At 34.6% G+C, this 24,324-nt stretch overlaps 1 protein-coding gene and 1 non-coding gene across 3 annotated transcripts in view; one reads left to right on the top strand and one right to left on the bottom strand.

The window, feature by feature from the left end:
- The window catches only part of LOC106131566 (klarsicht protein), a 281,119-nt gene that overhangs the window by 237,878 nt on the left and 18,917 nt on the right, over positions 1–24,324 (bottom strand). For both annotated transcript variants that reach the window (XM_060950064.1, XM_060950063.1), the window contains exon 2: positions 13,380–13,415. The gene's annotated coding sequence lies outside the window, so the exon portion shown is untranslated. The remainder of the gene's footprint in view (positions 1–13,379; positions 13,416–24,324) is intronic.
- On the top strand, positions 23,317–23,478 carry LOC132903006 (U1 spliceosomal RNA). Its single transcript, XR_009657295.1, has one exon. It is a non-coding gene; the product is annotated as a U1 spliceosomal RNA (small nuclear RNA).

Raw genomic sequence — 24,324 nt, forward strand, 5'->3', positions numbered from 1 at the left:
CTTGTCAATTTGACATGAAAAAAAGCAGAAAAAGGGCGAGCTTTCCGCTTCCTGCCTCGTTGGTTGTTTTCTAAAAAAATATCGGAAAAGGGCGCTGTTAACCCAATAACGTCAAAGCATCTCAATTTACAGCTATATTAAAAAAAAAGAATATTTTAAATAAGGCATTCGTAACTTTGTTGTTTTACGTTGATCATACCAAGGAATTTTTTTTTTATAAGATGATCTTTTACGATTCACCGACGTATGATGATACGTACGCAATGTTGAAACGGAACGCACACGACGAAAAAATTGGCTGTAAAACTTGTGAAAGTTTAGGTTTAATTTTGTAATCGTAAAGATATCTGAAAAGTTCTGCCACGATAGTTTGGGTTCTAATTGATACTAAAAATACTTATTCAATTTATAGACATCATGATAATGCTAACGCCGACAGAGCGTTAGAATAAAATGTAAAAAAATATACAATAAATTATTTCAATTCTAGCAAGTTATTGATCCAATGCTACTAAAACCAAAATAGTCTGTTTCTGGTCGAACTAATCTGTACATTCCTGCTTAAAATAGAGGTGACACAATCCGAGTAGCGAAAGGGGGTGGTAATGGACTGCTTAATGGTGCTCTGTCTATTTTATTGAATGTCTATTTTGAATAATCTATTTGACCTTCTATTAGACCTTAGGTCAGAAAATAATTGCTGCATAAATGTTCCTTCTCTGTATCTGTTAAATTCGATTTGTGTTTGATTAAGTAACGCTAAAACTTATGAATTAGTGATTATTCTTATACTAGTTCTTATATGCGATGCATCCTAGCAACCTGTCACTTTAGTGTAACTCAATTCCAGCATTAAGCCATCTAGTTGAACATAGCCATCAAATCTTCTCTTCCTTATAAAGGACAAAGATTTTGATATTATGTATCCATGAGTCTTTATTATACTTTATGAAAACCTAAAGTAGCAAACTAAAAAATATATTGTTTCTACTTTCCATGGAACCCTGAGAACCTGAAGCAATGCTATCATTTTCCATTTTTGACAGTTACATGATTTGAAAGTGACAGATGAGTGACTAAATATGACAAGCCTTAACGACAATGCAATCTACGTCTCTCTTTGTACAAAAATCAGTCTTTTGAATAAAGGAATAAGTAACAATTTAGGTTACATTTAACGTTTTGTGATTGACAAATTGATTTGATATGATATTCAATACACTTGCGTATGCGTTTTGATTTGGACTTCGGCATAGATAAATATTTGAAATCTGTTTGTGTAAAAAAATTTAATGTTTGGTAACATTACTTAGCTCGTTTTGATTTCACATATTTTCTTACATCGTATATAGTTTTAACAGTACACATAAGACTATATGTTATTCTGGGTCTTCAGCTACCTACATACTAAATTTCATCTTAATCGGTTCAGTAGTTTTTGCGTGAAAGAGTAACAAACATCCATATTGACATACTCACAAACTTTCGCATTTATAATATTAGTAGGATAAAATACATACATACAATATTCAAAATACATACATAGACAGAGCCAACAGTCTTGAAGATACTGATAGGCGACGTTAAGCTGTTTGGCTCCATGATAGAATTGAAATTCAAATAGTGACGGGTTGCTGATCGCATCGCCTAAAAGAAGAATTTGAAGTTCTTAAGTCCTATCCCTTAGTCACCTTTTACGACATCATGGGGAAAGAGATGGAGTGGCCGGGATCCACAGGGCAGGGCCCATTAAACAATAATAATATATTAAAACCAAGTAAATACCCTATTTATATACACTAGCCGTTATTATCCGTACAAAAACTATGGCATCCATTTTCAAAGGTGCATAAAATGCAAGCACATGCCACATTCATCAAGATCCAGTATTGTAGTTCACAGCTGCATCAAAATGTCACGGGCGAAATGAAAGTCTTTACTTTTTATAAAAAGAAAACTGTATTACTTACTTACATTTTTTTACTTCATTATTGAACCGAAAACATAAATTGCTATTACAATATCAACAATCGAGGCGGAGGTTTAACCATATTCCTACTACTATTATAAAGGCGAAAGTTTGTATGGATGTTTGTTACTCTTTCACGCAAAAACTACTTAACCGATTACCATGAAATTTGGTATGTAGGTAGCTGAAGACCCAGAATAACACATAGGCTACTTTTTATCCCAGAGTTCCCGCGGGATTGATAGGGTTTCCATGCGGACGAAGTCGCGGGCGGCCTCTAGTTCTGTTATAAATCCACATAATTGATGAAGTCCACTTTGAAAGATAACCAGAAGTAGAAATATTGTTAAAAAAGAAGAGGTATACGTAATATATATATATTTCATATGTGTGGTGTGCCGTGTGGTTCCCGGCACTATTACAAAAAAGAATAGGACCACTCCATCTCTTTCCCATGGATGTCGTAAAAGGCGACTAAGGGATAGGCTTATAAACTTAGGATTCCTCTTTTAGGCGATGGGCTAGCAACCTGTCACTATTTGAATCTCGGTTCTATCATTAAGCCAAATAGCTGAACGTGGCCATTCAGTCTTTTCAAGACTGTTGGCTCTGTCTACCCCGCAAGGGATATAGACGTGATCATATGTATGTATTCATATGTATATACATATGTTATAATTTATCACGTATACCTCTATGTATTTTCTTCATTTATTATTTCATCATATAATTAGCAACCCTTTCCCTGACAAAAAGTGGCTTTACACATATCTAGTTAATATCTAGATCTTCTCTCTTCTAGAGGTCAAATGATCAAAATGGTCAAAAACGTGTGTTATAAATGCTTCCATATTGTTTATATCTCACTAGCTTTCCGCCCGCGGCTTCGCCCACGTGTAATTCGGTTCTATATATATAGCGTTTTTTAATGATCTCGACAGGGCTTTTTCTTCCACAGGCTGAAATCTTGTTACAACTGGAATTAAATATAGCCTGTGTTACTCAGGGATGATGTAGCCTCGTGATAGTTAATAGAAAATAAAATTCGGGTGTTTTATTTATGCATACCGATTACGCCGAGATTTATGGACCGATTTACGTGATTCTTTTTTTGTTCGGTAGAGTATACTTTCAAGTTGGTCCCGTTGTTACCTAGTCAGGATCTGATGATGGTATTCCAGGGAAATCAAGGGCAAACCTCAAATTTACAGGCAATTACGTTTTTGACAATTTCATAGATCTGTTTAAGTATTTGCGTCTGATAGTCATCATCCCATGTGAATGAGCTGATGATGGAAGGTACAACTCCTCAACGGTTAGGAGTTGAAAGAAAATTCTTACGAAGTTATACGTACATGTGAGGCTATTAGGTTGACCTGATAATAAAAAGTAAATCTCATTAACGTTAAGAATTTAGGTGAAAATGGATGCGGACAAATTTCGTCTCTTCACTTGTTTCCTTTTAGCTGTTTGTATGGGTAGTGTTAACACAAAATAGGGATTTAAAGGCGTGATGTTATTAATGTTATGCATGTATGTACATAATTATGTATGTTATTATGTATGTTAAAGAGACGATTGAAAGTTGTCATACAAAGTCTTTTTTTTTAAGGATGGGAAATCATCAAATGACCTCTCCCGCTCTGGGTGGAACGGAAGGGAGTGTCAGACTTTTACTGACTAAAACCCACCTCGTTCCTTCAGTTGCCCTTTGCGTTCCGGGGCCACGGTATCTCGTTAGAACTTTCCCGCAGCCCCGGCTCAGTTTATCCCGTTTCCCCCCCTTGGGGGTTGACATTTCAAAAATCCCTTCTTAGTGCTCACTTATGTTACTAAAGGAACCTCTGTTCAAAATCTCAGACTCCTATACCGAGCGGTTTCGGCTGTGCGTTAATAAATCAGTCACCCAATCGCACCCCCTAAATCACGATTGGAGGGTAGTTTGAAAAAACTTATAATCTCAAACATATTTACTTGCCTATGTACGTGTTCATGCCAAGTTTCAAGTTTATAATCCCAAGGAATAAGATTTTTCATAGAAACGTTTTTACCCCTTTTCCCCCCCTTGGGGGTTGAATTTCCAAAAATCCTTTCTTAGTGCTCCCCTACATATCCCAAGGAACCTACATTCCAAATTTCAGCTGTCTACGACCAGTAGTTTCGACTGTGCGTTGTCTGTCAGTCAGTCACTCAGTAACGGAAGAGTTTTATATATATAGATTAACGTGAGAAAGCAACAAATTCTCCATATTTGACATTAAAAAGTAGAAATAAGGTGCAGATATAATGAGCATTAAGAGCCTTTTAGCCAACTTTTTTGTTAATGACCACGATATGGTCACCGTTCACCGTCCCAATGCTTGCCATATATGAAGGCTAATTGTCATAAACTTGTCCATAATGTTGTTTTACTGTGTAAACGGTACTTATTTAGCATTCTTCACATTGTATTGGCAACTTACCCTGTCATATTAATTTATTTGGTTGTGGTTGCCTGGGAGATAGCATTATGCGATAAGACCGCCTTTTGTACATTGCCTTTGCAAAGTTTAGGATAACTTATTATGTTATAATTTTTTTGTGCAATAAAGGGTATTTTATGTATCTTTCTATCTATCTACATTATCCTCCCTCAAACATATATACTTATGATTAATCTTGTCTGTATTCTTTCCGGGGTAGACGGACCCAACAGTCTCAATAAGACTGAAGGGCAACGTTCATCTGTATGGGTTAATATGGAATAGAGATTTAAATAGCGACGGGTTGTTGGGTCATCCCGCAAAGATCCCAGGTTTTTTAGAGTTTTCCTTGAATACATACATACATACATACATATAGTCACGTCTATATCCCTTGCGGGGTAGACAGAGCCAATAGTCCCGAAAAGACTGAATGGCCACATTCAGCTGCTCTGCTTAATGATGGAATTGAGATCCAAATAGTGACAGGTTGCAAGCCCATCGCCTAAAAAAAAAGGATCGCAATTTTATAAGCATCCTTGAATGACTTTTATAATCTGTACGGGAATAGAAGCAGCTAGCACACACTGTTCTCTATGTTATATCCGAAGCTTATACCGCCGAAAACACTTAAGCTTAGCCGAAACGTAATACAAGTAAAGAATACGAGAATCTACACTATTGTTTAAATCAGTTTTCTAATCACGATCGAAACTTTCAGCAATTACGGAGGAATATCTAGAAATTGTGTTTACCTGTTTATAAGGGGTAAACGATTTCTTGAGCTGCCGATATCCGACACATCTAGAGAGGCACCACAGAACATTGAACGACCAACGAACGCGATCCTTGCTCTGTGGCAGGCACACATCGTGATTGAGAGACTTTCTCGATGTCTAGATACAAGTTAGGAACAACAGTTTTGTCATATCACTCCCACGAGTATAGTCAGGAGCATAATTTCATTTCACTATGCAGAAAAAACATACATCATACAATCATATCCTTGTGGGATAGACAGAGCAGTATCAAAAAGACTGAAAGTCGACGATCACCCGAAATAACGAGTTAAAATACAATTAATTTACAAGTAAAATGATTTGGGCAAAACACGGATTCACTTATAATTATATCGCTGGTTGTAGCGGATACTTTTATTCTATGGAACCTGTTGAAATTATATAAAAATTTTTACACTTATATCAATTAATAAATAAATAACTTTGTATGTAATATTTTAACCAACTATCTAAAAGGACATAGATAAACTGAATGCTTTCATACATACAACACAAGTTTTAAACTTACTTCTAGGCTAACTCAATCTTTGAAATCTGTCCCGTATATATATATTAATTTTATTTATTTATATGTAAAACCACGCATCTTTTCCTGAGGGTTACGCAAAGTCTACATCTTTCCACTTTCAACGATCCGTGCATTGCGTACTTCTTTCGCTTCATTCATGCAAGCTTGACGGTTTCGTGTAGTCTCTACATGACATTTCGCCAGTACGTCTGGTCCCATACACATACATACCTACATACATATTGTCACGTCTATATCCCTTGTGGGCTAGACAGAGCCAACAGTCTTAAAAAGACTGATAGGCCACGTTCAGCTATTTGGCTTAATGATAAAATTGAGATTCAAATAGTGACAGGTTACTAGCCCATCGCCTAAAAAAAGAATCCCAAGTTTGTATGCCTATACCTTAGTCGCCTTTTACGACATTCATGGGAAAGAGATGGAGTGGTTTTTGTATTGATGCCGGGAACCACACGGCACTGGCCCCATTCACAATCGTGCAATATTACATAATTCGGGAATTGCTAAAGTAAAAGATACTCCGGCGAGTGTACCCTGTAGCTGATGGGTGCATGTAATGCGAGAGTCGGTATTCACGATTATCACTCAAACAGATGATAATACGTGTGTCCACGAGAAAGCTCAACTTTTGAGAACTGGGATTTTAGTTTCAAATCCTTATATGGCTAATTGAGTTTCTCCCGCGGCCTTGTCACATTGTTTATAGATATTAAGTTATCTTAAACCACATTTGTTGTCATTCTAAATTTCTTTCAGTTACAAAGAAAATTATGACCACTTCGTTATCTTTAAACATCTATAGGTTTTCTCTAACGGGAAAGGACTCAACACATCCAGGTAACTGTGTGTTTAAGTTCCCTTGCAAGGTTGCGGAGGTCAGACCGTAGTCGCTTTGTAAAAAGCCTGACGTTCCCAATCCAGAATCTCCACAGGACCTTACTCCAAGATGTACGAAACATGTACGAAAACGTATTTCAATTAAGCAACAATAAGTAAAATTACGTCCGCCATCATCAAAAATTCATTTTTATACAACAACAGGATTTGGTAACCAGTGTTTGGTACGTTCAGAACCAAATTCGCGGGATGTGAAACTGAAAGTGGTCAATTTTGACCCTTTTATAGAAACTTGATGTGCTCTTACAATTACGGAGCAGTTAATTGGTGGTAAATAAGGTACTTTCATGAGAAAGCCAAATACTGGGAGTGGACTTCTAGAAAGTAGAAATCTTATTTTGATACTTTTGTAAACATATTTTTTGTAGATCAAAAAGATGAGTTGCGTAAGTTTGTTAATGTTTTGATGTGCTTTATACCCATACCAATAAACTCATTCTAATGAAACAAGAAGTTTAGTACCCAGAAATTAGTCTATCAAACTGCCAAATAAAATATTTATTTGTCAAGGTCACTTATCTAAGTAAATTTTGCTGAAGTGTCAAAATTATTAATTGAGGAAATTGGGGAACTACTCATAACATTAAAAGTTACGGTGATATAAAAAGGCTTTTAATCAAAGAAAGGGTTAAATTTGTAGATTAGGTTTTAAATTAAAAATGTCGTTCAAATTTTGTTGATGAAAAAAAGGAGTCTTTAAATTTTAAGCAAATCAAAGTATGATTAGAAGGAGATTATTAATACTTACTTGCAATAAATAAATGTCTTGAAACTAGTGTGGTTGTACATTTGTATGAAAAATTTTATTATGTCATTCCATTAATAAAGCAAATGTTTTTATCAACTTAGGTCTTAAATGTTCTTGTTATTCCCTTTCCCTTTAGGAGAAGTATTGCAATGACCATTAAGAAAGTCAGTTTTAAATACCACCTACTTATTCACAATAGCGAAACGATAATGGCGAAGTACAAAGTAATAAATAAACTTAAGCCATTTTCCCACAAAACGTAACTTTCCCATGCAATATATCGCGTCTGTCTGCAAAAGATGATAATATTATGACAAAATTTACGACTAAAGCGCACAAAGAGACTTAAGATCGTTTGAAATCGAAAGTTTAATTTATTGAATCCACCCTCGTTGAGAAATTATCGAAAGGGAATGTGTAGCGTGCGACTGGGCCCTAAATGACGACTGGTGCATAATCGCCCACGCAACTTGTAGGCCAGAAATTATAATCAGCACGAATATGGATGTGGCAAACTTTAGTGTAGATTTATAAGATTAATGAGAACCCCTGGCTCTGATACATAGATTAGAGAATGAGGATGCAAACGAGGATTTTTTTTTAAAGAAAAGCGAATATCAATGAATATGTTAATGCCTGGAAGAGTTGGTGATAATTCTCTCAAATTACTGATAGTGTTTTACTACACCCTAATTTATGCAATGTTAAATTTATGATTTGCGTTTAGTAATAGAGCTAAATGTGTATTTTTCACAATTAACTAAAAATTAAAGGGACAAGTATTTTATCAAGATATTAAAGGCCCGTTATTAGCTAGTCGTGCATGAATGCGCTTTAGGTTTCCAATCTCCGAGCAATTTAAGAAATTTAATTTGACATATTTCTAAAATTTTGTTAATAAATTGAATAGAATACGTTTGAGAATCGATATTTAATCGTTACTGGGATAGTGAATTGTTATAAAACGATGAAAGAATTACACCCTCGTAAATGGACTTTTATTTAAGTAGTAGTAAACATACCCGTTTTAAGATACATAGCCAAAGGCACTAAAACCGTGGGTGTGATTAAGAATGATGATGATGAAGAGGCATACAGTAACCGAGCTAAACCGAACATTATCCAAAGGAACCATGACAAATCTTGAATAATAAACGCTGATAGCACCACATCAACTGGTCATTTAGCTTCAGCCTGTGAAAGCGACGGGGCAATGGTTAAAGGACTAATGCTTAGGTCCCAAACAATGCACGTAGGCGGCGAAAGCTAGTTTTGATTGTATGCAGCCTTGTGACAATCTTATCTCAATCTATGGCCATTTCCTTATTTGTGTTTATTTGAATTGCTGTACAACTAGGATTAGGTTTTATATAGCTCATTAAACTACTGTCAAACATGATTTCGGTTTATAGCCGTAGTTAAATCCTGCTGCATTGGCCTATAGAGATTTGCCTTTGAGATAGTAAATATAAGACAAATATAATTTCTGTGTATTTCTTGTTTCACTCTCACCCGATATATTCGGGTCATCTAATGATAATAAAGATTGCAACTTGTATAACAACTCAAGGTAAAAGTCATCAAGGTAACCTCACCTTAAGGTAAAATCTAGTTAAATTAAAAAGCTGGCAAGCGAAACAAAAATACCCAAAATTAACTATTTCTCGGAAAAAGCACAAATTAGGCTATTCTTTGAACAGATTTCATAAGACATGCGTGAATTGCAACATCTCGTATCATGCAGTATAATTGCACGCGACAACACGCCTCATTTGCGTCTCCCATTTGCCCCTCGGATCGGAACTAACGCGTATTTAATGCTCGGCTTACGAACACATTCCATAGTCGGCCCCATTCACCATAATTCGATATACTTTCTGTAATAACTACCATTTTAATACTAATGATTATTCACGAATGACCAAATCTGAAATCACCAGCTTTGTAAAGACGGGAAACCAACAAAAACTTTACACTCTGAAATCAATATAAATACGAACAAAAAAAAACAAAGAAGTCAAGAAAATAAATATTTAGTGGAATAATAAATCCACAAATACTGAAATAAGAATGAGTTCCTAATGCTATACACACTAGGTTAAGCTGGTATGGTGGGGTCCTAAAATACTTATAAGATTAACTATGACAGTGACAGGTTTGGGTTTGAAGGAATTACTACAAACAAAAACAAACTAAAATAAATGATGATATTTAAGGCTTTTAGGGATATATTCGAACGCAAAAAAATAACTTTTTCTAAGTTCACATAGCAGATAGCAGAAAAATAAGATACATTCAAACAAATTGGTTTTCGAAATGTTGATCTACAACATCATTGTTATAGGAATCATAACTGGAATCAGTTCCTGACTCCCTTTAAATGTATATCTAGCAATCTTGTTGCTTCAAATTAACAAAGTTGATATATCATTCTAAATTGCAAACTTGTTCAGTTTATATATAACTGAAATATACACCACTTTTCCAAAGGGGCAGGCAGTCTTTCTTAATTAACAATAAATCTTCTTACAAACCGCATGATGAAATATGTTTCAAATAAAAAAGATAAAGTGGTATGTATAGAATAATATAAGAATTTGATGTGCCACCAGGTCAGGTCAAGAAGGTTAAACTGATGCTGAAATCAAATAAAAAGACAACCTCAGTGAACAGAAACAATGTAATAATACAATAGAGTTACAAAATGGCTAAATAAATTTCGATTAAACTTAACATAGAGAGTTAATCTGACACAATAAAAAAATTTAACTTGATGCATGCGTCGTATCTACAACCAATCCTAGTAACATCGAAACTAATTTAATTACTAACAAAAAAGTTGAAACGTGAATTTGGATGACTTGCCAAATATAAGATGCAGCGGACAGTAATGCATTCAAGTCGTCAACTCTATACATAACGGTGGTAACAATACGAGTATGAGCATCAACGCCTACTGGATAAGGATGGCGTCTGACTGCCAGCGTGGAAGATACTTGATAGGTAAACGCAGAAGAGACCTCAAATGAACAAAAAACTGGGAAAAATTTTTCTACAAAGCCTAAAACTACTGAAAAAAAAGAAGCAGAAAATGGACAGAATTACATGAAGTTCTATTTTCTTATTTAAAAATGGACTAAAACATTTTGGAGTGACTAGTAAGGACTGTTACAAAATAGCTTGCTATTTTATCTAACAAAACCAACAATTTATTTATATGCAAATGTAAGCATTCATAAAACTCATTACTTCGACGAGACAACAAGTAGATAATAAATTTCTAAACAAAATGTCCATCAACAGTGCAATTCAATTTATAAATTTTGCAATGATGGCAGCAAACATTAGATGTAATTTAAGAGATGAGAGAACTTCTTAGCCAAATACGCCTTTGAACAAGCAGCGTCCTTAGTCTCCACTACACCCACAATGGAAACACTCGATTCAATTTGTTTCAATAAAAATGTTGCAGAAGAGCGATAACTCTTACTTTAATGCCTACAATGAAAGATCAGGGTGTAGCTATAAACGTGAGGATTTATTATGGTAAGTAATGGAAAGAAGCACGCAATGTGTTGTAAATATTTGAGGTGAAAGTATTACATGATTTATTTGACATATATAGCACTTAAAATAATTGAAAATATTTAAGGAGTAAGCATGTTACAGCGTTGCGCAAAATTTGTGTAAGTTGTAAGTTCACTAGTAGCACAGATTAAGCCCAAACAAATGTTGGTTTTCCATTACTAGTAAGTACTCTTTCAGATTTTAAAACATCTAAACGTAACCTCATCACTGACATGTTACATAATAATCGGTTCGGAAGCACATACATATTCATCACCCGACTTTGTTCAACAACCGGTAGAAACTCTTTGTTTGCTCCAATAACTGCTTAGGAAGTCGAGTGAGTTTGGCTTAGCAACCTGATATTATGACGATCGGGATAGTTGTGGATGGATATCATATTACCATACAAAGCCAATTTAAGCAATCGTGACCAGATTGGTATATTAAATAGACTTTCCGGATAAAAAAGAACAAATCTAACAGCGAATTATGAAACTTCGAAGTTTTCAGAAACTTGTGAAAATAATTGCAAATCTTAGGGAATAAATAATTTGCTCTTCTAGTATTTAAATCTACTAAAACTGTTACTTGTTTTTGTAATAATTTTAGCTAAGGCATTTTTATGATCATTCACTCTGATAAACTTTGTAACAAAAATTATACAAGCATGAAATGTCAAAAGGCAGCCCTGATTTCATCGCGACCGATCTAAGTTATGGGCGTTTACGAGAAGCATTCGGAATTCTCATTGGCGGGGTCACTGCCCCGGCCAGATATAGCATGCAAGGCCACCAGTACTGTCCACATAGCGACGAAGCTTAGCGATTTTACGAGTAATCTACCGAAACAACATTAGTTATGGATAAGCTACGCAGTCCGAGCAAACAATAGTTTTCTTGAGACAATATTTTTGAAGCAAACAGATTTAGAGTGAAAAAATCTAACATACATTTCTACTCTACTACTATTTGTAATTCTATTTGATTCGCTTTATCCCAAACCCGAAAAATATTTAAGTACCTTTGACATAAAATTTTCATTTGCATGAACGATAAGGTACCGAGCTATTCAATAAATAAGTACGGTAAACATAGACATAAGTATGTGTAAAACAATAAAGGTAAAAGCATTTTCGTGTCCAAATTAACATTCTAACGCCTTAAGGAACAGCCTAAGATGAGCTTATCTTCATGTGGCTGTGTTGTATGTTTAGATGATCTAAATACCTTGCCCTGTTTATTGCACACTTACGAGATGGTTGTAAACTGTTTATATCATGTCCTTTATCTAGTAGCACTTTATGGCACAAAATAGTGTCGCAGATCTGACAAAATTTTCTATAGGTACAAAATAACTTAAGAGATTGACTGATTGAGGCTTTTGTAATATTTTTAGATATAATTCTGATTTGGTTTTGTAGTTTAAATAATAAAATTTTGTTCACAATACTTGGCAGGTATTTAAATCATTTCAGAACCAAGTACCAAGATATGAGAAGTACACTTCTGTCGTATTTCCTGACGTAGTTAGAAATCTAAGGCAGAGGTAATATTAGATTATATAATATTCTATTACCTTTTTTTCTTGGATGTTCTATCCTACTCTCATCAACATGTTAGAAAAAGATTCATTACATCTTTATGAAAATGTTCTCAGATGAAAAAGATAACCTCTACGTATGAAGTCTTCAGCAAATGATGTCATCGACCTTTCTACAGGTAATGGGCATTTGATGAGTAATGCCAACAATCATAACAACACTAAAGCAGATTGTCTAAAGTAATACAGTGCTTTGGAGCGTGTAATAACCAATCAGATGCGAGCACGGCTCACCGCGTAATGTCTTCATTACTCGCTTCAATATCATAATTTTGACCAAATAGTTCCAATTTTTACAAATTTACTAGATGGATTTGATCTAGATTTGCACATTTCCTGATTTGTAATAAAATCATTACTCAGCATATTTTTTGAACTTCCTACCTTTAAAAAAATTTGACACGATTTCTTGACATCATCGTTGCCGAATTTGGTTAAACTTTCTTAAGTTTTGTTCATAACTTTTTTTTTTTTATTCATATGAATACTTGAAAAATAAACTTTTATTGATCCTGGTCCATTGCATTGAAATATTATACAACTACTAAGGCTTTAAACGTTATGATGATAATGAACAATATTACTTATATCCCAAATTGGAAATAAGAGAAATCAGCACATAGTATAGGTACTATGTGCTGATTTCTCTTATATACAGAAGGTATGTAGGCATACCTTCTGTAAGGAAAAGACCGTGAATCAATTCTATGTAAAGTTACTTACAGGTACTTAGACGCATAAATATTAATATCGGAAAACTAGAAGTGAAATCAGAACAACATTTTACGATTAAACCTGGACATACCTAGGAAAGTTTCTGCTGCATTGTTCTAGCCGCTACCTGTAAACAAAGACACAAAATGTTAAGTTAGAACCATATCACACATTGTTTACATGAGAAATCGAAAGTTACTTTAGTTCCTATAGTGCCAGACAAACTTATATATGAACATAAAATAGAAACAAACGTACCAGTTTTAAGATTTGATGTCTCTAGCGTCTTACTTTAATGATTTTTTAATTAATCCAATGTTTTTTTAAGTTTCTCGGAAATTAATCAGTAAGGCGAAATAGGATTTGATATTGTTTTCAGCTATGAAAGAAGTTTTCTGTTATGAAATAAGCGACCTTTATAACGTAGTGTCATAAACGTATATAAATAGTGTGGTCACCAGATTTTTATTTATTCCAGAGAAAAATAAAATTAAAGTCTGGACGGTTTTCGGGGGATATACTTTTTATAAACCATCTTATTTTAAACAATTCTTTAACAAAAACATGTAGTTGCATATCCCTTTGTGAAAAAACAAAATGCTTTCTTAATTTACTATTAACATTTTTACGAGATTTTATCAGCTTCCCAGTACAGCCAGATATTTCTTAACATATAAACAGATATTGCTGCATACCATTTAACTTTACGGGCTTGGACTCAGATTATATTCACGTCAGATGGTGTTATGAGATACGTAAACAACCCTAGTTAACATAGCATTAGTTATTCTACATTCTGCACGCGTTTTACATGGAATTGTATCGTAAATTAATGATCCAATTATCTACAGTGCTCACTTCAAAATATCCTTTCTATTTCCAGACAGAACTTGGCTCGGATCCAAACCTGGTATATTCCAAGAGATCCTTTTAACAGTTTTATTAATTTGCCACAAAGTTCCTTTGGCCACGGGTCTAATTTTAAGTCTTACGAAACTTTACCAAGTTTAACATCCAACTCTCGTTTGTTCAGCATTAATTTTTGATGATTCATAGTGATGCGTCGATGTAGTATATACTAAATTATATTTAGCCTGTTTCTGATGAGTTGTTAAAGAAGCTTCATCACTCGACGCTTGTGGGTAAGTGTGATATGTTTTTATATGACTTATGAGGGCATCCACTTCCTTCAGTGGGTGGAAGAATTGTGATGGATCGTTTTCCTGTGTTGAGCCATTGTTAAGATGTGGTGTATGTTTAACTTTCACTGAAAATAACTACAAGTAGCTAATGACCTTTTACTACGGATCTACGGAAATCGACACAATAGAAACTTGTCACGTCAAGGAGATGAAAAATAAAAATTGTTTAGTTAAGACTAACCACAAGCTTGTAAAAACGCACTTTTTCAACTTTGCGTATTTCTAAATGCACCCTTTCAGGTATGTTATGCTTCGTAACTCAGTGTCCGGCAAAATTGTGAAAACACTATTGACTGCTAAATCGTAATTTGTAAAATACTAGGTACGTATCGAGTTAACTGTTCCGGATAAACGTAGTAATATCTGTAATAGCGTACGCGACTCCGTTGCCGATAACCTATCACTTCTGCACACCAGTATTGGGTACGCTGGGAAATACTCTAATTATTGAATAGAATGGTAACAGTTACGTCACGTGACATTTAACACTGCACTTCTGAGATTGCACTGCACTAGCGATACAAAATAAAGTAGATTTAGAAATGGCACTTCATAGAGCAGAGGCTGAAGACTGATTCTGACTATACTTAAATTCCTTAAAAAAATACAGAACGGAAAGGATTTACGGCAGACTTGTTGTTATTATTGTCTCTAGATTTTATACCAAAGCATAACTATACAAATAAAAAAGCATACGTGCGGTAACTCTATAATTGAAACTATGTATATTCTATACTATATAACTATACTCTATAAGAGAAATAAAATATCGATAAGTAGTTTACTAAGTTTACTAGTTATTTATATGATCTTTCAAATCGGAGACGTCTCGACGAATACCCTAAACCGACGAACTTATGAAGTATGCAGGGATAGTGGCAATTGGAAAGATGTAGTCTCAGCCTACAACCTTCGGGAGAAAGGCGTGATTTTATATACATATGTATGTTCTATAATTTGTGCTAGCGGGACCGTAATGCTCACTTCCGAGTGAAAAAAATATGGGAAGGTGTACTAAAGCTATATTTAATCAACGTTATGCAGAAATCATGGGAGTACGGTTGTGGTATGGCTCCGTTTACATTTAGCAAAGTCGGTGAAGCATGAAAAATGTAATAAAGCTTGATTAGATAAGAATACATGGGAAATGGAGATGGAAACGGTAACGTAATAACACAGGTACCTACATCATTCTTGAATTAATTATTATTAAAAGGAAAACAGACTCCTCTTTGCACAACCTGACAAAAAATCTGAAATTTGACATAGACAATAATTCACTAAGACAGGTGTTTGGAATTCACTCGAGCATGATCGGATTCCCAGGTTAATAATTAAGTATCACTCTTCTTAATATATGAAAGAGGACGAACATTGATTGACGAATTATTATTAATGCATAGTCCAAACAGCTGGATCTAGAGATCTGAAATTTGGTATGGCATTGCATCTAATGTTGTATTCCGGAATTTCCGCCGAAAGAAACATTTATGGGATTTTTCTCTAGATTCTTTGGATTCTTCGCATTACGCTGGCGAAGCCGGCGGTGTAGTTTAGCATATAGAGTAAATACAATCACATAAGAACAAAAGTATAAACAAGAGATACAATGACGACTTTTAAATCATAACAAGTACGAAATACTAAAATAGCAGTTGAACATTAAACTGGCAGTAAGCCGGGAAAAGGGCGGGAACAACTTAAATGTAAAGCTATTACTCACTGGCGACAATTTAGAACAACTAACTATTATCATAATGAAGGCAAAACAGTTGAACTGCTACAAAAGGTAATGGACACGTTTAGCGATTCAATCTAAAACAGATAATCAACTAGTTAGGGCTGGCGCCTTTTTGAAACAATAAGTACCTAATATATTTTTTAATAATTGTTAACATACGTCAAACGTCTTTTTAATTTTACATGAATGAATGTGTGTACGGGATGCTTATAAACTTAGGATTCTTAGAAGATGAGCTAGCATCTTATCACTATTTTAATCTTAATCCTATCATTAACCCATACAGCTGAACGTGATCTTCCAGTCTCTTCAAGATCGTTGGCTTTGCCTGTCTCTACGAGGTCGTAAGAGATAAAGACATAATTAGGTTAATAATTTGATAAAGTAACTATAGATTTCCAAATGAGTTTTCGGTCTTCCATGCTTGAATAATAGCTTCTTTATTGCCAATGTCTCTCGTAAATCTATTAGAACATATTTCTAGATATTGGTTTTATAGTTTGGGGTCCCCTAAAGCCAGCATTTAAGTGGTATCTTACATACTATGTAAAGATATGATGAAGATGGAACAGTCAGCTTATCTAACACCACTACTGACTACGATAAATTTTTAACTCAACTCGTCAGTTGTTTGTTCAGCTAAAAATAATGCAGAAAAAAGGCTCTAATACATCAGCTGAGCATCCCTAATTGCAAAAAGCAATTGGCCGTTGACACGTATACGATTATTCAGCAATGCACACTCCCACGGCACTGATATACTGTAACTCCACTGCATTATGACTGCTGGTTATGCTAATAAATCCTATTCACTTTTCGGTTCCATACATAGACATTGACTTGTATTCATAGACTTTAAAATGTATATATCCGCTGGGCAAAATTTTATAGCTGCTAATAGACTAATGATACGATTAGATACTGACATTAACCTTGTTAGAAAGGAAATGAATGTCTTAGAGAAAACATCAACTTGTCATTGTGTTAAGACGATAATAGTAATTGCATGCAAATAAACAGGTAATTTTATTACTTTATTACATTAATTGATGGTACGGATCAATTTTATAAAATATAGCGTGAAGTTAAGTACATTTTGAAAACAATTTTGATTTGAAACTAAACGGTGAAGATCCACTCGTTTAGAGACATAATTGCAAAATAAAAATGTTAACTTTCAGTTTAACACATCCACCAGTTTAGTTAATTTTTATAATTTAATAGTAACAGTTTCGAAGGGAATCAAATAAAACTTAATCCTGCTGTTATTCACTAAATCATGCGTTAGACTTACGAATAGAGTAAAAGTCACACAATCCTACATTCCACATTTCACATCTTTTCTACGTTTTGTATGCACCTTTACAATCCCGTTACATTGACATCAATAATCTTTGTGACAACGAACATATTAATTTCCTCGATTGCAAATGAAGAATTGATTTAATGTAAATAATATCCCATTCATCTTCTAAATAGCTTTTGAAATTAATGACCAAGCCTACTTGCATCTATTATAAGGTCAAGTTCAATAGGTGGTTGGAATAAGTGGGGAATAGCTTCATCCTAAACAAGATTTCTAAACGCGGAATAAGACACTGTTCAAATGCAGACATTACAATTTGAATACAATACAAAGTCATTGCACATTCCATTAACTGAGGAAATTGTTGGTAGGACCGAAGGCAAATTTAAAACAGAATTGATACTTTTACAAATCTTACAAGATTTTGTATTTCATGGAAAAAAAGTAAAAGTAATCATAGAAAATTTAATTATATTATTTCTATGCTATTCCAATTTCAGTGGAATAACATAGAAATTATAGATAGAACTAGAGGCCGCCCGCGACTTCGTCCGCATGGAAACCCTATCAATCCCGCGGGAACTCTGGGATATAAAGTAGCCTATGTGTTATTCTGGGTCTTCAGCTACCTACATACCAAATTTCATGGTAATCGGTTCAGTAGTTTTTGCGTGAAAGAGTAACAAACATCCATACATCCATACAAACTTTCGCCTTTATAATAGTAGTAGGATAAAGACAGGGCGGGTCTTTTTTTGAAAGGTTTAATAATATTTTTCATTCGTCAAAGGAGTTGGAAAAATGCGGAGACTTTTTCAATTCAGCCAGCATTTCTAACTGAGAAGGTACTCTAAGAGCACAATTAATTTTTCATGTCTCACTTCGCCTTTTTAGGCAAAAGAAGTAATGCTTGATCTAAGGTTGATTGTACAACACTATAATAGGAACCAGGTGGCGTTTCTGACGATAGGGTAGTACGTAGTTATCTTAATTTTCTTCCGTATATCCCAGAACATGCTAAACGGTCGACGTCGTGACTGTCTGTTAGATGCATAGGTGGCTTTTAAACCCTGGTGAATGTACTGACCACTAAGTAGGTTAGCGTAATTCTCCAATTAATAAATCCATAGGTAGAAAACTGTAGGAGAATAATATCGTTTTAGTCAATTTCAAACGAATGACATGAACGATGAATAACATGCTGATGTGAAACGGAACTTTATAATTCTTACATGATTATACATACATGCAATAACTTTTTATATTTTAATAGCTTTCGCTAGTTTCATTCCGTGCTCGTAGAGACCAAAAAAGAGCCTATGTCTTATTCTAAGGTAGGGTGTGTTTCTTGGCATTTATATTCGAACCTCCATTTAACGTAGTTAATAATTATTTAAAAAATAAATAATAATACAATGTCTTCAGAAAAAATCGTAATTAACTTCTAAACATACCGATAGACTCTCAGAATACAGAAACCTATCGTGTGTTTGTTTGCAAAGCAAAACACAATAGTATCGAAGTGTACCATCGTCTGAGGCTTATCATGGACGGGCAGGCACTCCAAGATGCATAGATTATAGAGTTTCGTTAGGAATTGTGATCGTTGGAGTATAAATCACATCAAGTGTAACTTTCTGTTTCAATAGTTATGGCAGACCATTTGGATTTATATCACATCTTTTCAATGCTTGATTTTCAGAAAGGCAATCTAGCCCCTTATTAACCTTATCTGATAGGTAAAATAAAAACTCTTACAATGTGCTTATAAACTTTGAAGATAAAACGGCTTTCGAGAAAGACTAAGAACTGACATTTTTCAGACTAATAAAATGTAAAAAAAAATCTTTACAACTAGTCTGACATTATTAATGCATTATGGCCCTTATCACCTCTTACTAGAACCACAGAAACATTTGTCACATTGTCTCAAATGATGAGGAAGACACTATTTTCGCCAGCTTTGTGAATCTTAGTAGGTCTTATATCAAATGTAAAGGTCACAGTGAGGTCGATAGGCCCTATGGAAGGCTAGGCGTGTCGGATTGCTGATCGAACGTCTGATGTCCTGCCTCGGGGCTCGCATGACCTGCACGTGGTTCTTTATTTAGATGTGAAATTTGCTGTCAGAAGTGGTTCTAGGAAAACGTCAGGAAAATGAGCAGAAATGCTTAACAAATTGTGATGATTTGTCTTTCTGAGAAGCTTAACTTCTCGCTAGCTGTAGCCAAGATTAGGTATAATTGAATGAACACTGATGCCCTTCAGACAAGTGATATATATGTTAGAGTTAAAAAGATCTTGTCCAGCCTTATGTAAGAACTTTCAATTAATTATTTCACGTATCTCTCACCATTATATGAGTGCTACTTGGAGTTCGTTTTCAATGTTGAGTCTATTCAAGAAGTTTTCACTGGCAATTGAGTGGTTTACGACCAAAACGGTGTCAAATGAATACGAGACGTTGTTTCTCAATAACCACATGATTGCCGTGCTAGTCCAGTACAGCCTTAGCCGTTTTATATAACTGTACATGATATTGGCCATAACTTTAATAAGCCCAGCCAAACCTCGTATTTTCATCGCTAAATACGGGGTGGAAGATACCAGTCGATGCAATTAAAATGAACTGATAAAGGTCGCAGGAAATCCAATGGTTTCTAACCGTTATTTTGATCTACTTGTGGGTTGAATCATGATATACATACAAACATATTATCACTTCTATACCTACCTTGCGGGGTAGACAAAGCCAACGGTCTTGAAAAAACTTGAAGGCTCCGTTCAGCTGTATTGGCTTGGAGAGGTCCTATTCTAAAGTGCCAGGAACCACACAGCACAGTGCCGGGAACCACACGGCACAGTACCGGGAACCACAAGTTAAATCATGATTACAATTATTATTTATAAAAGTTTCCAAAAGTTAAATTTTTAGAGGTGAAAGGGAAGTCTGCGGGCATCACGGAGAAGATGCAATACATGATGATGTTGATTGGTGCCAATTCAAGATATGCCTAAAATATTTCAATGAAACTGCGTATGCTTGAAATAAAGCCACACTAAAATCTAATCTAATCAAAAAGTCTCATTTCCTTGGAACCTTTGATTACACTATTCGCGATAATTTACAGCCTATCGAATATCGATACGATGCCATTTTACGATCGAATATTACGAACTTCATTCCGTGTGCCAATTATAAACCTTTAATTGAGTAGGGCAGTTTAGTGTGTAGTTCGAGATCCTCGCATAGATCGATAGCTATGATAACACAATTCATGACATTTCGCATACATACATACAATCACGTCTTCATCAAATGGTAGACACTATACAGAGCCAAAAGTCTCGCAATATTTTGAAAGGATACATTTGAACTGATATTTGACAATGTGCGATATGATTTATTTATATACTTTATTATAATACTTCATTTTGTACGCCATTTTCAAAAAATATAGAGCGCAAAAATTTATTTAAATGTGTTGTGTGACTGTATATTAACAGATAAATATATGTTATTTTGTTTTGATATGATCGCTAACCTCCGGTACTCCGTTAATCTCCAAGTTAAATTTTTGTGAACGTTAGGGAAAATTTATATATACATATAAATCATCACACCTATTTCGCCGTGGAAATAGCAGATATAAGGATATGGTCAAACACGTTATCGAAAAACAGTCACAAAAATATGACATAACATCATGATCGACATCGCCTTGAACTTTTGTAATATCCGTGAAGATCATTATAATTAAAATCGAATATATCATTCGTTGGTTGACATAAACTTAATAAACAACAAATTGCTCTTTTTGAAGTCTTGTGAAGCTTAATAAGGAACAATTGGATTTTGGTTTTGGCTGCCCGCTAATAGATATGTTTGGCATTCACAGAAGGTGACATAAGATATTCTTTAGATTAAAATAAATCCCGCAAGTTTTAAAAAGAGGGTCACAAATCGAGATTAGCTCCTATAATAAAAAAAAATCCAAGAAACGGCATTGTAGCAGTTAGAAAGCACAACATTTTCACACCCTTCAAGGATAACATAAGTAGTCTATTAAAAGTAGTCACTTTCGTTTGCAAATGAAATACTTAAACACACTGCGATAAAATTTGACAAAGTTAGGAAATTAAATCATTTACTTTATTGAATAAAAAAAACATTTAATTTACTATAAAAATTTAAAAACATGGTTAAAATAAATCAAGAACTTTCAAGAAGATGTTGCGAGAAACCACCGTAGCATAATTTTCTAATAACTTCCAAGTTTCCCGGAAAAGGTCACATTACATGAAGAATGTATTTAAATGCCCATAATTAGCATCAAAGACGAGAATAACTGTACGCGCCCTGGAGAAATTTTTGAAGTTTTTGTTGAACTCACAAATTGTGTAACAGTCATGAGTATACCGTTAATATTTTCCATAATTTCCTCCTTGTTATGAAATATGTAGAGTTTATTAGTTACAAAGATATGCGTGCGCTCAGTAAGAGCAATGTCAATGTGGTCAATAGCGATAATATCGTTTTCAGTATAACCAGTGGGTAGATTAATACACTGTAATCATTCAATACCCTTGTTTTTATTCTGATCATGCCATCAAATTTTACTCTATCTTGACGTTCTCCATTGTAAATCTAGCTTTTAAAATATGAACACAAACAATTTTTTAAACCTTCGTGAAATTTTACAAACGTATATGTGGTTATTAAGTATACAAAAAAGTCATGGGATTCCTTAAAAGTAAGCTACTAGCTTATATAACTTTCATATCCAATTCAGGTCGTAAATCATTTTCTTGTGACAAAGTGGGCCATTTCTATAGTCTTACTTACCTCTATACCGCATATTATCGAAATGAGAATGAAGATAAAAGTCAGTTCTTATTTTATACAGATTTTTGAGATTTCCGACAGCAAATCTGAATTAAACAATGCGGGTGGAATTGTTATGAACCATATTACCAGGATAACTGTTCCACGGCATGGCGGCCGCTTTGTGTTTCAGATAAAGCCACAAGACGACCATAAACGGCCTTTTTGCGGACACATCTCGCTTTATTGTTTCTAACGTGGGCACAAAATTAAGGGTACAGAATTACTGCTACTTTATATTTAGATTTTGTTTAGGAAAATGCCCCATAAATTAGGTGTATGATATAAAATGGAACTAGTATGGTAAACTCACAATAAAGATGCCACTACTTATATTGTCACAGGAAGTACTCCCGAAGTCATTTATATACATTTAGACAAAGACCCACAGACAGGTGTTGAGTTATGATTCTGTTCAGCATTAGGTGTGATTCGATATAATATCAAACAGTAAACAATGCCCAGCTTCGGGCCATAACATAATTTGAAGCGACCTTGTTAAATATTTAGGTTTTAGAAAATGGCCCTTACTTTTATTATTTTGGCACAAATTTATTTTTAACTAGATTCCCAAAATGTCGTTGCAAACACTGGCGATCTGCAGCCCATTTTACTAACCCAGTAAAGGGTCATCAAACAAACTTCATTAAGGCGCTTAATAAATTTTAACTTTTTTAATTTTTGCGTTTGTCAATTAATTCATCCATATTCTTAATCTTACAAAACTATTCATCACTATGTAAGTACAAGAAAATGAAATAACAAACCAACTCATGTTTAGTTAGTTCCAAATCGTGCCACTAGATGTCGCTACTTGTAAACATTGGGAACTTAAAACGCACTATGGTTGTGTTTTCGCATTGAATGACCCTCTCGAGCCAATCTCGACAAAGCATACTTACCTGGCATAGGGGATACCGTGATCAAGAAGGCGGTTCCCCCAGGGCGAGGCCTTTCCATTGCACTGCGGATGGGTTGACCCCTGCGATTATCCCTAATGTGGATAACTCGGATGCGTAATTTTTGGTAGTGGGGACTGCGTACGCGCTGTCCCCCCATAAAACTTTGAAAATAATAAGTATATAATCACATAAAATTACGGTATCACGCATGTGGATATTTATTTCTGTCATTGCCGAATTATCCATATATTAATTAATTAATATCTGTTTTCATGTGATTTTATACTTTACGTGATTTCTATGGTATATTGCTTTTTTATTTACTAGAGATTTCTCGTTGCAAATTGAGTTCTATCATGAATAAAAAATAGATGTGTAATTTAGCCATTCAGTTTTTTTGGCCTAGTAGTTTTGGCTAAGCCCTGTCTATTATTAATCAGTCAGTTAACAAAGTTTATAAATATTTATCAATATCCTATCCTTGGCATATATTGCTCTCAGGTCATTGACATCATATAGAGCATGCATATTGACCGGAAATGCCGAGGGCTGATCTTCAATACTATTATAGACTTGATTTACACCGGAAATTAGCTCTCAAGTACCTGATCAGCTCTTTATGGATGGCCTAAATAGATGGACAATGTGGATAAATCTTCACTTATTACAGATAGAAGTCATCGTAGTATATTCATCTACGGAGGAGTAGAATCTGTCGGATCATATTCGCAAGGATTTATTTTTTATTATTCGAAGAAAAGGATTAATAAGTACCAGTTGGTCGGGTATACGGGTGAAAGAAGATGTGCTATAGCCATAGACTATTAAGAGATGTATATGATTCCCGAACGAAGATCAATGACTTGTTAGTACACTCTATGTCTGAAGCCGCTGAAGTCCCAACCGTTCAAAGACATGTTCGTCCTACAAAAGACGTTTCATAAGGGTTTGGAAAAAAAATATTGTGAAATATTTTCCGAAACAAAAGAGTTGTTTGTTC

Source organism: Amyelois transitella, chromosome 20 (assembly GCF_032362555.1).
Source record: "Amyelois transitella isolate CPQ chromosome 20, ilAmyTran1.1, whole genome shotgun sequence".
NCBI lineage: Eukaryota > Metazoa > Arthropoda > Insecta > Lepidoptera > Pyralidae > Amyelois > Amyelois transitella.